We start from the raw sequence: 12,180 nt of genomic DNA on the forward strand, positions 1-12,180 counted from the left end.
AGTAAGGGGACCCATTTCCACCTTCAAAGCATATGAAATTGTGCTTTATGATGAGTTATTGGTCTGATCATTAGCATAAAGACAGAATATAACATTTCTCCACAACAAAACCATTAATATGAGGCATTCAGGTAGGACAAGCTTAACATTTCTATTACCTGTATGCCCATATTAATAGGTTATATATGTCTCGGGGATGACAGATTCCCAATGAGGCATAAACACACATATATTAATTCTTATCTATCTAATATGATGACGACAGCTGTCCAGACCTGCATCCCACCACAAGAAACTATCCGGAGTATTCACGGGAGAATGCTAAAATCCTTAGTGACATAGTGAGGGGTTGCGCACCCTCTTCTTCTCTGAGGCTATTTACTCATCTAAGATTGCTACTCAAACTGATGGGGTGCAGCTGTGGGCCCCTATTTTCAGAGATGATGTTTTGTTTTTTTCCCTCAGATGGGAAGTTCCACAGTCAGGTAACCAAAACTATAAGGAACTCAACTCCCAAAACAGAGTGCCACATACTCAGTGCAACCGCTATTCCCATCATCATTGGAAAACACAAGAAAAATGTTTTATTACCCACCAAAAAAAACACCTCAAGATACTATTTTCAGAGATGATGTCCTCCACCCAAGTCTCAAAAAGCTGGAAGGGTCTTCAGGAGAGGTGGGTAGTCGAGCTAGGCTATCAGACGGTCACCTTTGTGGCTGTAGTGTCATCTTTCCTATGGTTACATTCAGGGGTGGACAGAGGCAGACATGTTATTGGTGGAATTGTGCAACTGCACATTGGCCAAGAAGTAAGGGGACCCATTTCCACCTTCAAAGCACCTTCTCGTTACGCCATTTACCAATCGGATTTATTCTTTTTATATATTGATCGGGCGATTCTGAACGCAGCTATACCAAATATGTGTATTTTTTGGTTATATTTTGCATGGGGGGTGATTAAACTTTTATATTTTTTATATTTTTTTACTTTTCACTGCCTTCATTAGTCTCCATGGGAGACTAGAAGTTGCGATCATCCGATTACCTTCAGCTCTGCTGTGTGCAGCAAAAATACTCATCTGCTATGAGCGATGACAACTATAGGGCTCTCCTGCAGACCCCGGGTTGTCATGCCAACCCATCGGTGACCCACGATCATGTTACATGGGCGCCTATTAGCGGGGTTTATAACACGCTTCCGGAGCTCGCATGTTAAATACTGCTGGCAGAACCATGAACAGCTGTGAGGGGCACATGTCAGCTGATGAAATCAGCTGACATGTGCCAGTAAAGTTGTGGGCTCATCGCCGGAGCCCGCATCAAAGGGAGGGAGGCGACCTTGGAAGTACCTATACGTCCAAGGTCGTAAAGGGGTTAAGAATGCTCATTTCACAATCATCTTACAACGTAAACAGGCTGTAGCACAAAAGATCATCGTCCTCCACGGTGCATCATCTTGCGTGAACAGGACTCGCACTACTACAGCTCTACTACTGACTGCTCAGCACACATCATCTACTGCTTTCTGCCTCATAAAGAGACTATTAAACAACGGCTGATCAGTAAATGCGTACCGATCAACGGTCGTGTAGTGCTACCATTTGGATCATTAAAATGGACCTTTTGGTTGTCAGCCTCAAGGACAATAATATGAGTCAAAACAATGGACCAGATATATCAAGACTGACCAACTCCTTCAAATTTGAAGAGTTGCACTGGATGTTCTTTGGTTGTCATTTGCTTCTTCTTTAATTTAGTCTTCATGGTTTCCTATATTTTGAACATCAGCAGACTACAGTTTACTTAGAGAGACAAGGGCTGTCTTGTCCTAATAGTCTTATAAAATATTACAGCAGATTTATAGAAAAGATTTAAGGTACAAAACGAGATAATAACTGCATGGTTTTCCACCAGAAATGAATTATTGCACTGAAAATGCATCAATTACATTTTTTGAAATGTTTTATTCCACAATTTAAAGTAGAGATAAAGGTCTGGGTCACTCTGGCCTTTGCTGGCGCATTAACACATCTACAGGTATTCAGGCCCATTGTTCATCAAAATGAGAAGTGGTGACAGCAAAACTGTGACCGGAATTAAAAAAAAGACATTTCCAACTAAAAAAATTAAAATGTGAGGTCAGATAAGTTTTAACTCCTCTGTGCAGCCAGCTACTAACTATTTTGTTACATGTAAATCAGCTCCAATTTATCAGCCAACTGCTAGAGTCGATCAATGGACCAATGGACCAATCAGGACAGATTTAGCAGTCAATGGGGGAGTTCATTGTGCCTTTTCAACTCCTCAGGTCACATCTCTTGCTTGCCAATTATTATTATTATTATTTATTATTATAGCGCCATTTATTCCATGGCGCTTTACATGTGAGGAGGGGTATACATAATAAAAACAAGTACAATAATCTTGAACAATACAAGTCACAACTGGTACAGGAGGAGAGAGGACCCTGCCCGCGAGGGCTCACAATCTACAAGGGATGGGTGAGGATACTGTAGGTGAGAATTATCGCATTGTTATCTCTGCTTCTGGTGCACCTTACGTTAAAGGGAACCTGTCACCTGAATTTGGCGGGACTGGTTTTGGGTTATATGGGCGGAGTTTTTGGGTGTTTGATTCACCCTTTCCTTACCCGCTGGCTGCATGCTGGCTGCAATATTGGATTGAAGTTCATTCTCTGTCCTCCATAGTACACACCTGCACAAGGCAAGATTGCTTTGCGCAGGCGTGTACTATGGAGGACAGAGAATGAACTTCAATCCAATATTGCAGCCAGCATGCAGCCAGCGGGTAAGGAAAGGGTGAATCAAACACCCAAAAACTCCGCCCATATGACCCAAAACCAGTCCCACCAAATTCAGGTGACAGAGTCCCTTTAAGTTGACCCTCTGTGATTAAACCTGCCACTTTGATGATTAAAAGGGTTTTCTGGTTTTTGAATGTCACTATACCCCAACTCCAGTTTGAACAAACCTACTTCTCATCTCTCATATCCTCCCTGTTTCACAACCCTAAACAGCTATTCAACACTTTCAATTCTCTCCTCTGTCCCCCAGCACCTCCTCTCTCTCCTCTCTCATCTCAGTTGAAGACTGACTCATTCTTCAAGCAGAAGATCGATAACATTAGAGAAAGCTTTGGCCTACAGACCCCATAGCCCCTCCTACTAACTGCTCAGCACTCCTCCTCAAAAAACAGTTTCTCCACCATTACAGAACTTGAACGTTCCTTTTTACTCTCCAAATCACTCCTTACCACCTGTGAACTTGACCCAATTCCATCCCACCTCATCCCAAAACTCACCAGTTTTCATCCCAACCCTAACCCATCTCTTCAACCTGTCATTAACAACTGGTGTCTTCCCCTCATGCTTCAAACATGCCTCAATCACACTCATCCTAAAAAAGCCCTCACTTGACACATTCTCTCTGTCTAGCTATCACCCCATATCAATTCTCCCCTATGCCTCAAAGCCACTGGAACAAGTCCATTTTTATCTGTCCTGTCAAATCCAAGCAACACTGTCCTCCTCCTCCTGGACCTGTCATCTGCCTTCAACACAGTGGACCATTCCCTCTTAATATAGATTTTCTCATCTCTTGGCATCACAGACTTGGCCCTATCTTGGATCTCCTCATACCTAACACAACGGACATTTAGCGTCTCACACTCACACACCACCTACTTACCTCGCCCCCTATCTGTCGGTTTCCCACAAGGTTCAGTCCTAGGTCCCCTACTCTTCTCCATCTACACCTTTTGGCCTGGACAGCTGATAAAGTCACACGGCTTTCAATATCACCTCTATGCTGTTGACAGAAAGATCTACCTCTCCGGACCCGATATCCCCTCCTTACTAACCAGAATCCCACAATGTCTGTCCACTATTTAATGTTTCTGCTCTGTTAAATTTCTAAAACTTAACATGAATAAAACAGAATTCAGCATATTTTCTTCATCTCACTAACCCCCCAAACAGACCTATCCATTAAATTCAATGGCTGCCCACTCTCCCCAGTCCCGCAAGCTCGTTGTCTCGGGGTAATCCTTCACCCTGATCTCTCCTTCAAACCACACATCCAAGCCTTTCCATTTCCTGCAGACTCCAACTCAAAAGATATCTCCCAGATCCACACATTCCTCTACCAAGAATCTAGAAAAACAATACTGCATGCCATAATCATCTCCCACCTTGACTACTGCAATCTCCTGCTTTATGGCTTCCCCTCTAACACCCCTCCAATCTATCCTAAACTCCATTACCCGACTTATCCAACTATCCCCCCGCTATTCCCCGGCCTCTCCTCTCTGTCACCACCTTCACTGGCTCCCCATTGCCCAGAGACTCCGGTTCTAATCCCTAACCTTGGCATATAAAGCCATCCACCATTTGTCTCCTCCATACATTTGTAACCTCGTCTCCAGATACTTATCTGCACGCATCCTCCGATCCTCACAAGATCTCCTTCTCTACTCCGCTCTTCCCACAAACGCATACAAGATTTCTCCCATGCATCACCCCTACTCTGGAACTCTCTACCTCAACATATCAGACTCTCACTTACTGTGGAAACCTTCAAATGAACCTGAATACTGACCTCTTCCGACAAGCCTACAACCTGCAGTAACCCTCGTTCCACCAAACCGCTGCATGACCAGCTCTGCCCTTACCTCCTGTATCCTCACCCATCCCTTGTACATTGTGAGCCCTTGAGAGCAGGGTCCTCACTCCTCCTGTACTAGTCAGTGACTCGTTTTCTTCAAGATTATTGTATTTGTTTTTTATTATGTATATGCATTTTCACATGGAATAAATGGCGCTATAATAATAAATAATAATATCCTGCCTCTTCTATTTTACATCTCAGCAGTGACCTATCATTCAGAACAGAAGGCAGGGGAAGGGAATCTCCGACAAGGAGGAGAAGATCCAGTGCATAGTCTGGCCCCTGTGCACTAAAATCTCATTAAGACAAATATAGACCTTTCAGGGAACCATTAGTACAACATTGCCAAACAGATCAATCATCCTGTTATTTATGACATTGTTTACTCAGGCCTGATTGTATGCATCTGGTCCACTCTTAATTCTCTGACCAAGATGAGCAGAGACCACTCGTCTCTGCTTCACACCTGAACGCACTTAGTTTTCCATATATTGCATAGCAAAAGTCTGCAATGACTTTAGTCTGCTGTGTGATCCCTTAGAAGTGTGTCCTTAAAAGTGTGGATTACAGTAGAATTAAAACCTGAATTGAACCTGAAGGGAACTGAAGGTAACAAGCCAGTCACTGTAAACAATGTTTCTGTTTGTTTTCACTTTCACCCCTATAATCCCTCACTTTCTGCTACCTCCCCCAATCCCCACACCAAGTAAGGAACTCTCTTCTTCAATCCTCCCCATTCACCTCACCTCCGCCTCTGAACTGTTCCTTAACATACAATCTTCTGTCTCCAAACACAGACAGCCCCCTCATGCCCTCTCCTGCTCCCACCTGCTAACACCTTCTCTGCTCCTTCTCACTGCTGGTGATATCTCTCCAAATCCTGGTCCTCACCATATTCCCACAATCTTTTCTTCCTCCCATCCACGTTCTATCACAAACTTCCGTAACCTCTCTAACCTTATACCCATTCGCCCAGCCCCCGCCTCCCCAGTCCCACTAATAGGAGCTCTGTGGAACGCTCGCTCTGTCTGCAACAAGATTTCCTACATCCATGATCTTTTTGTTACTACCAAACTTTCCTTCCTCGCCATCACCGAAACCTGGCTCACCCCTTCTGACACAGCCTCCCCTGCTGCACTCTCTTACGGTGGCTTCCACCTTTCCCACACACCCCGCCCCAGCAGCAAACATGGCGGAGGAGTTGGCTTTCTCCTGTCAGATAACTGCTCCTTCACCCCAATCCCACTGCCACCCTCTGTTACCCTCCCTTCCTTTGAGGTGCACTCTGTGCGCATCTACTCCCCCACCAACCTCCAACTGGCTGTCATTTACCGCCCCCCAGGGCCAGCCACCACCTTCTTTGACCACTTCACCACCTGGCTACTCCATTTCCTTTCTGCGGACATCCCCACTATCATCATGGGCGACTTCAACATCCCCATTGACATTTCCCTCTCAGCTGCCACTAAACTTCTATCTCTCACTTCCTCCTTCGGCCTCACTCAATGGTCTTCTGCAGCCACTCACAAAGACGGTCACACACTGGACCTCATCTTCACCCGCCTCTGCTCTCTATCTAACCTCTCTAACTCACCTCTTCCACTCTCTGACCACAACCTTCTCACATTCTCATCTCTCTCCACTCCATGTCTACAATCCCCACCCCACAAACTTTCACAGCCTTGCAGAAATCTTAAACATCTTGATCTACATTCATTCTCTGAATCCCTCCTCCCTCTCACAGACATAAGTTCCATACACAATGTGGATGACGCTGCCGCTCTATATAACACCACAATAGCTGTAGCTTTGGAATCTGCTGCCCCACTTACACATACCAAAGCTCGCAAAATCAACAGACAGCCCTGGCACACCAGCCTGACCAAAGAACTGAGGCGAGCTTCCAGGGCTGCTGAGCGCAGATGGAAAAGATCCCACTCTAACGAGCACTTCATCGCATTCAAACAGTCCCTCACTACTTTCAAGACCACAATCACCACAGCTAAACAAACCTACTTCTCATCTCTCATATCCTCTCTGTCTCACAACCCTAAACAGTTATTCAACACCTTCAATTCTCTCCTCCGTCCCCCAGCACCTCCTCCCTCCTCACTTATCTCCGCTGAAGACTTTGCCTCATTTTTCAAGCAGAAGATTGATAGCATCAGAGACAGTTTTGGTCAACAACCCCCAGAGCCCTTCCTCCCGATTTCCCAGCCCTCCACCTCCAAAACCAACTTCTCCACCATTACAGAAGATCTACTCTCAAGATCTTATCTCACCACCTGTGCACTTGACCCGCTCCCATCCCACCTCATCCCAAACCTCACCACAGTCTTCATCCCAACCCTAACCCATCTCTTCAACCTATCACTAACAACTTGTGTTTTCCCCTCAAGCTTTAAACATGCCTCCATCACACCTATCCTCAAAAAGCCTTCTCTTGATCCATCCTCTGTATCTAGCTATCGCCCTATATCACTTCTCCCCTATGCCTCCAAACTACTGGAACAACACGTTTACCTTGAACTGTCCTCCCATCTCTCTTCTTGCTCCCTCTTTGACCGCCTACGATCTGGCTTCCGGTCACACCATTCCACTGAAACTGCCCTAACTAAAGTCACCAATGACCTCTTAACCGCCAAGAGCAAGCGACACTACTCTGTCCTCCTCCTCCTCGACCTGTCGGCTGCCTTTGACACAGTGGACCTATTATTACAGACCCTCTCATCCCTTGGCATCGCAGACTTGGCCCTATCCTGGATCTTATCATACCTAACAGACCGGACATTCAGCGTCTCCCACTCACACCACCTCCTCACCTCGCCCTCTATCTGTCGGAGTCCCACAAGGTTCAGTCCTTGGGCCCCTGCTCTTCTCCATTTACACCTTTGGCCTGGGACAGCTCATAGAATCTCATCGCTTTCAGTATCACCTCTATGCTGACGACACACAGATCAACATCTCTGGACCAGATATCACCTCCCTTCTAACCAGAATCCCTCAATGTCTGTCCACTATTTCATCCTTCTTCTCCGCTAGATTTCTGAAACTTAACATGGACAAAACAGAATTCATCATCTTTCCCCCATCTCACGCGACCCCCCAACGAACCTATCCATTACAGTAAATGGCTGCCCACTCTCCTCAGTCCCACAAGCTCGCTGCCTCGGGGTAATCCTTGACGCTGATCTCTCCTTCAAACCACATATCCAAGCCCTTTCCACTTCCTGACGACTTCAACTCAAAAATATCTCACAAATCCGTTCATTCCTCAACCATGAATCTGCAAAAACCCTAGTCCTCATCATCTCTTGCCTTGACTACTGCAACCTCCTGCTCTGTGGCCTCCCCTCTAACACTCTCGCACCCCTCCAATCTATTCTAAACTCTGCTGCCCGACTAATCCACCTGTCCCCCCGCTATTCCCCGGCCTCTCCCCTCTGTCAATCCCTTCACTGGCTCCCCATTGCCCAGAGACTCCACTACAAAACCCTAACCATGACGTACAAAGCCATCCACAACCTGTCTCCTCCATACATCTGTGACCTCGTCTCCCGGTACTTACCTACATGCAACCTCCGATCCTCACAAGATCTCCTACTCTACTCCACTCTTATCTCCTCTTCCCACAATCGTATACAAGATTTCTCTCGCGTATCACCCCTACTCTGGAACCCTCTACCACAACACATCAGACTCTCGCCTACCATCGAAACCTTCAAAAAGAACCTGAAGACCCACCTTTTCCGACAAGCCTACAACCTGCAGTAACCACCGATCGACCAAACCGCTGCATGACCAGCTCTATCCTCGCCTACTGTATCCTCACCCATCCCTTGTAGATTATACAAAAAAAATCTGTTTGGGAGAGAAGAACAGACAAATCGCGGCGCCCTAAGTGCGTAAACACAATATTATAGTCTTTAAAGGGTGCACAATTTTATGCACTCACCTGATAAAAGACTAAAATGGCTTTAGATCGTGTATCCTCCAAATTCCCTCTGAGATACTTTTCAATATACAGGGCTTGCAGCTTGCCTCGGGTGGATCCAAGTGAGAGAGCCAGCGTAAGGCTCACACAGGATGAGTAGTTCAAGAAAAGCACATCCAGCCCATGAATGGCAGCGCTTCCCAGGACTCACATTCAAAGATGATATTTCATATTTTTTTATTTCATAACTTAAAATAGAAGAGATACAACGCGTTTCGGATACAGTATATATCCTTCTTCAGATATCATAAAAACACAGTACAAATCCTACTAGTATAAAATTCAATTACACTTATATATAGTATCAAACCTTTTATCCCAAGCTCAGAAACTTGATTTGGGGTGTGGACCAAGTTCAGGAAAACACCCACTGATTGATACAGCCTTGTTAATATTGATGCAAGAAAGAGAGCAAAAAAAATAAAATAAAATAAACAAATAAATAAATAAATAAATAAAAATAAAATATCCTTTAAACTCTCTCTATGATATCATTCAATCCATTTGGAAATAATGTTCCCAAACGATATATCCAAAACGTTTCTTTCCTGTTTAAAAGAGCATTCCTGTTTGCAACTCCAGAGGGTATCTGCTCCACTGGAGTTACTTTTATGTTAAAAATTTTATTATGTTTAAGTAGTAGATGCCTTGAGAGACTATGTTTTAAAAAGCCATTTTTTGCTCTATTTCTGTGGCCATTAATGCGGGACCGCAGTGTCTTTTTTTTTTTACATATAGAAGGGGGATTACATATAGAAGGGGGAAAACTTTGAAAAATTTGGTGGCCCCCAGTAAATTAAAAAAACAGCTGGATCCAAAAAGAAAAAACATTTATAAAAATAAGGATCAAACTTTATGTGGAGTTCTTCAAGGCAACGGAGTTTTTAAATGTAACTCCAAAAAATGTTGTACCTGTGGGATCCTAGATCATGGGGCTAAAACTATTAAATGCAATAATACTGGTGATGTCTTTGAAATCTCACAAAGACTCACCTGTAGTAGTGATCATGTTGTATATGTCATCTCATGCAGTTGTGGTTTGCAGTATGTGGGACGCACTGTACAGACACTGCGGTCCCGCATTAATGGCCACAGAAATAGAGCAAAAAATGGCTTTTTAAAACATAGTCTCTCAAGGCATCTACTACTTAAACATAATAAAATTTTTAACATAAAAGTAACTCCAGTGGAGCAGATACCCTCTGGAGTTGCAAACAGGAAAGCTCTTTTAAACAGGAAAGAAACGTTTTGGATATATCGTTTGGGAACATTATTTCCAAATGGATTGAATGATATCATAGAGAGAGTTTAAAGGATTTTTTTTTTTTTATTATTATTTTTTTTTTTTTTCTTGTGTTTTTTTTTTTTTTTTTTGCTCTCTTTCTTGCATCAATGTTAACAAGGCTGTATCAATCAGTGGGTGTTTTCCTGAACTTGGTCCACACCCCAAATCAAGTTTCTGAGCTTGGGATAAAAGGTTTGATACTATATATGTGTAATTGAATTTTATACTAGTAGGATTTGTACTGTGTTTTTATGATACCTGAAGAAGGATATATACTGTATCCGAAACGCGTTGTATCTCTTCTATTTTAAGTTATGAAATAAAAAAATATGAAATATCATCTTTGAATGTGAGTCCTGGGAAGCGCTGCCATTCATGGGCTGGATGTGCTTTTCTTGAACTACTCATCCCTTGTAGATTGTGAGCCTTCGCAGGCAGGGTCCTCACTCCTCCTGTACCAGTTATGACTTGTATTGTTTAAGATTATTGTACTTGTTTTGATTATGTATACCCCTCCTCACATGTAAAGCGCCATGGAATAAATGGCGCTATAACAATAAATAATAATAATAAAATAATAATAATTCAGGGAACCATTAGTACAACATTGCCAAACAGATCAATCATCCTGTGGGGAGGTCTCAGGCAAAACATTGAAAAAGGACACTCCTAATTTGGGAAATTAAAACAGAATAAGTCCAAAAATTGGACTTAATACTCCGATTTATTCTGTTTTAATTACCAAAATCTCATTAGCAAAAAACTTTTAGCAATTGAATCAGTATTACGGCGCAATTACAGCCATGTCTTTCCTTTACCTAAAGGTACCGTCACATTAAGCGACGCTGCAGCGATATAGACAACGAGCCGATCGCTGCAGCGTCGCTGTTTAGCTCGCTAGGAGACGTCAAACACGGCAAAGAGCTGAACGATGCAGGAGCGATCCAGTGACGTACTTATCGTTGTAGCTGGTTGTTGCTCCATGAAAAAACATTGCTGGCATCATTGCTTTTGCTGTCAAACATGACGATACACGCCGACCTGACGACCAAATAAAGTTCCGGACTTCTAGCTCCGACCAGCGATGGCACAGCGGGATCCTGATCGCTGCTGCGTGTCAAACACAACGAGATCGCTATCCAGGACGCTGCAACGTCACGGATCGCTGTAGTTCTCGTTCTAAAGTTGCTCAGTGTGAAGGTACCTTTTCAGAATCATGCTGGCAGGTTCTTTTTCAGGGAGAATATGCTGGGATACAGAAAATTTTGCATAAAAAATCTGACATAGATGTGACCACATTCCATGCCAACGTTTGCTTGTGTTAAAAAGCCATGGTAAAAGCTGGAAATCCGCAATATATATTATAGCATATGTTGCAGATTTGAAAATATGATGCATGCCTTAAAATCTGCTTGTGGTTTTGTATGTAAAAAAAAAATTCTTGTATTGCCTGCACTTTGGAGAAAGTGTGCCAAACCTGGAAATTTTCTAATAACTAAACTACAGATATCTTCGTCTTTTACAGGTAGAAGATTTACACACAGCTCATAATAACGGTGCCGTTTTCCGCAGACTAATTCTTTCGGTAATGTGGAATCGATAATGATTCTGTGATATGCTATTAAATGCATCACGCGCAGCAGCGGTGGAAGCTGCGCTCCTTCGTCTCCTCTTTTCCTACAGTCTCTTGTCTGCTTGTTCAGAATTACAGTATCACATGTAACTGGGAACAAAGGCTACAGGGAACAGAGTTTAATGGATTGTGATTACTGTTCTGGAACAGATTGAACCTCTTTATAGTCTATGAGAAGCTGATGTGAACTGAATTCAAACAAAAGGAAGATAATGGATTTTACTGCGAGCTACGTGGATGAAAAGGATGCTATCTCATAATTTACGACTACTGTAGATATCCGAGGTGGGATGGGAGAGAAAAGTAATACAACATTAACAATATTAAAATACACAAATATGTTGAATTTTGTAACATTTTGCTTTATTTCTGTGCAATAATTAGCCTTTGTGGCAATCTTCTGATCCTGATTGTTATTACTCAGCTCCTAGTGTTGGACACTTTCCAGCACTCGCCCGGACTGAAGTATAGATGAAGTGTATCTTCTTAATGTCTTCTTTGAATCCCGGCCAAGTCTTTTATAGCGTATTACACAGATTGCCTCAGTGAAATGTTTTATACTCTGCAATTTATATATTTAT

At 43.3% G+C, this 12,180-nt stretch overlaps 1 long non-coding RNA gene across 1 annotated transcript in view; it reads left to right on the forward strand.

The window, feature by feature from the left end:
• LOC138657639 (uncharacterized) overlaps nucleotides 1-11,933 on the forward strand; it is a 31,028-nt gene extending 19,095 nt beyond the window's left edge. The window contains exon 3 of the long non-coding RNA XR_011317104.1: nucleotides 11,492-11,933. This is a non-coding gene — a long non-coding RNA (uncharacterized lncRNA). The remainder of the gene's footprint in view (nucleotides 1-11,491) is intronic.
• The last annotated feature ends 247 nt before the right edge of the window (nucleotides 11,934-12,180 follow it).

This window comes from Ranitomeya imitator, chromosome 1, assembly GCF_032444005.1.
Source record: "Ranitomeya imitator isolate aRanImi1 chromosome 1, aRanImi1.pri, whole genome shotgun sequence".
Taxonomy (NCBI): domain Eukaryota; kingdom Metazoa; phylum Chordata; class Amphibia; order Anura; family Dendrobatidae; genus Ranitomeya; species Ranitomeya imitator.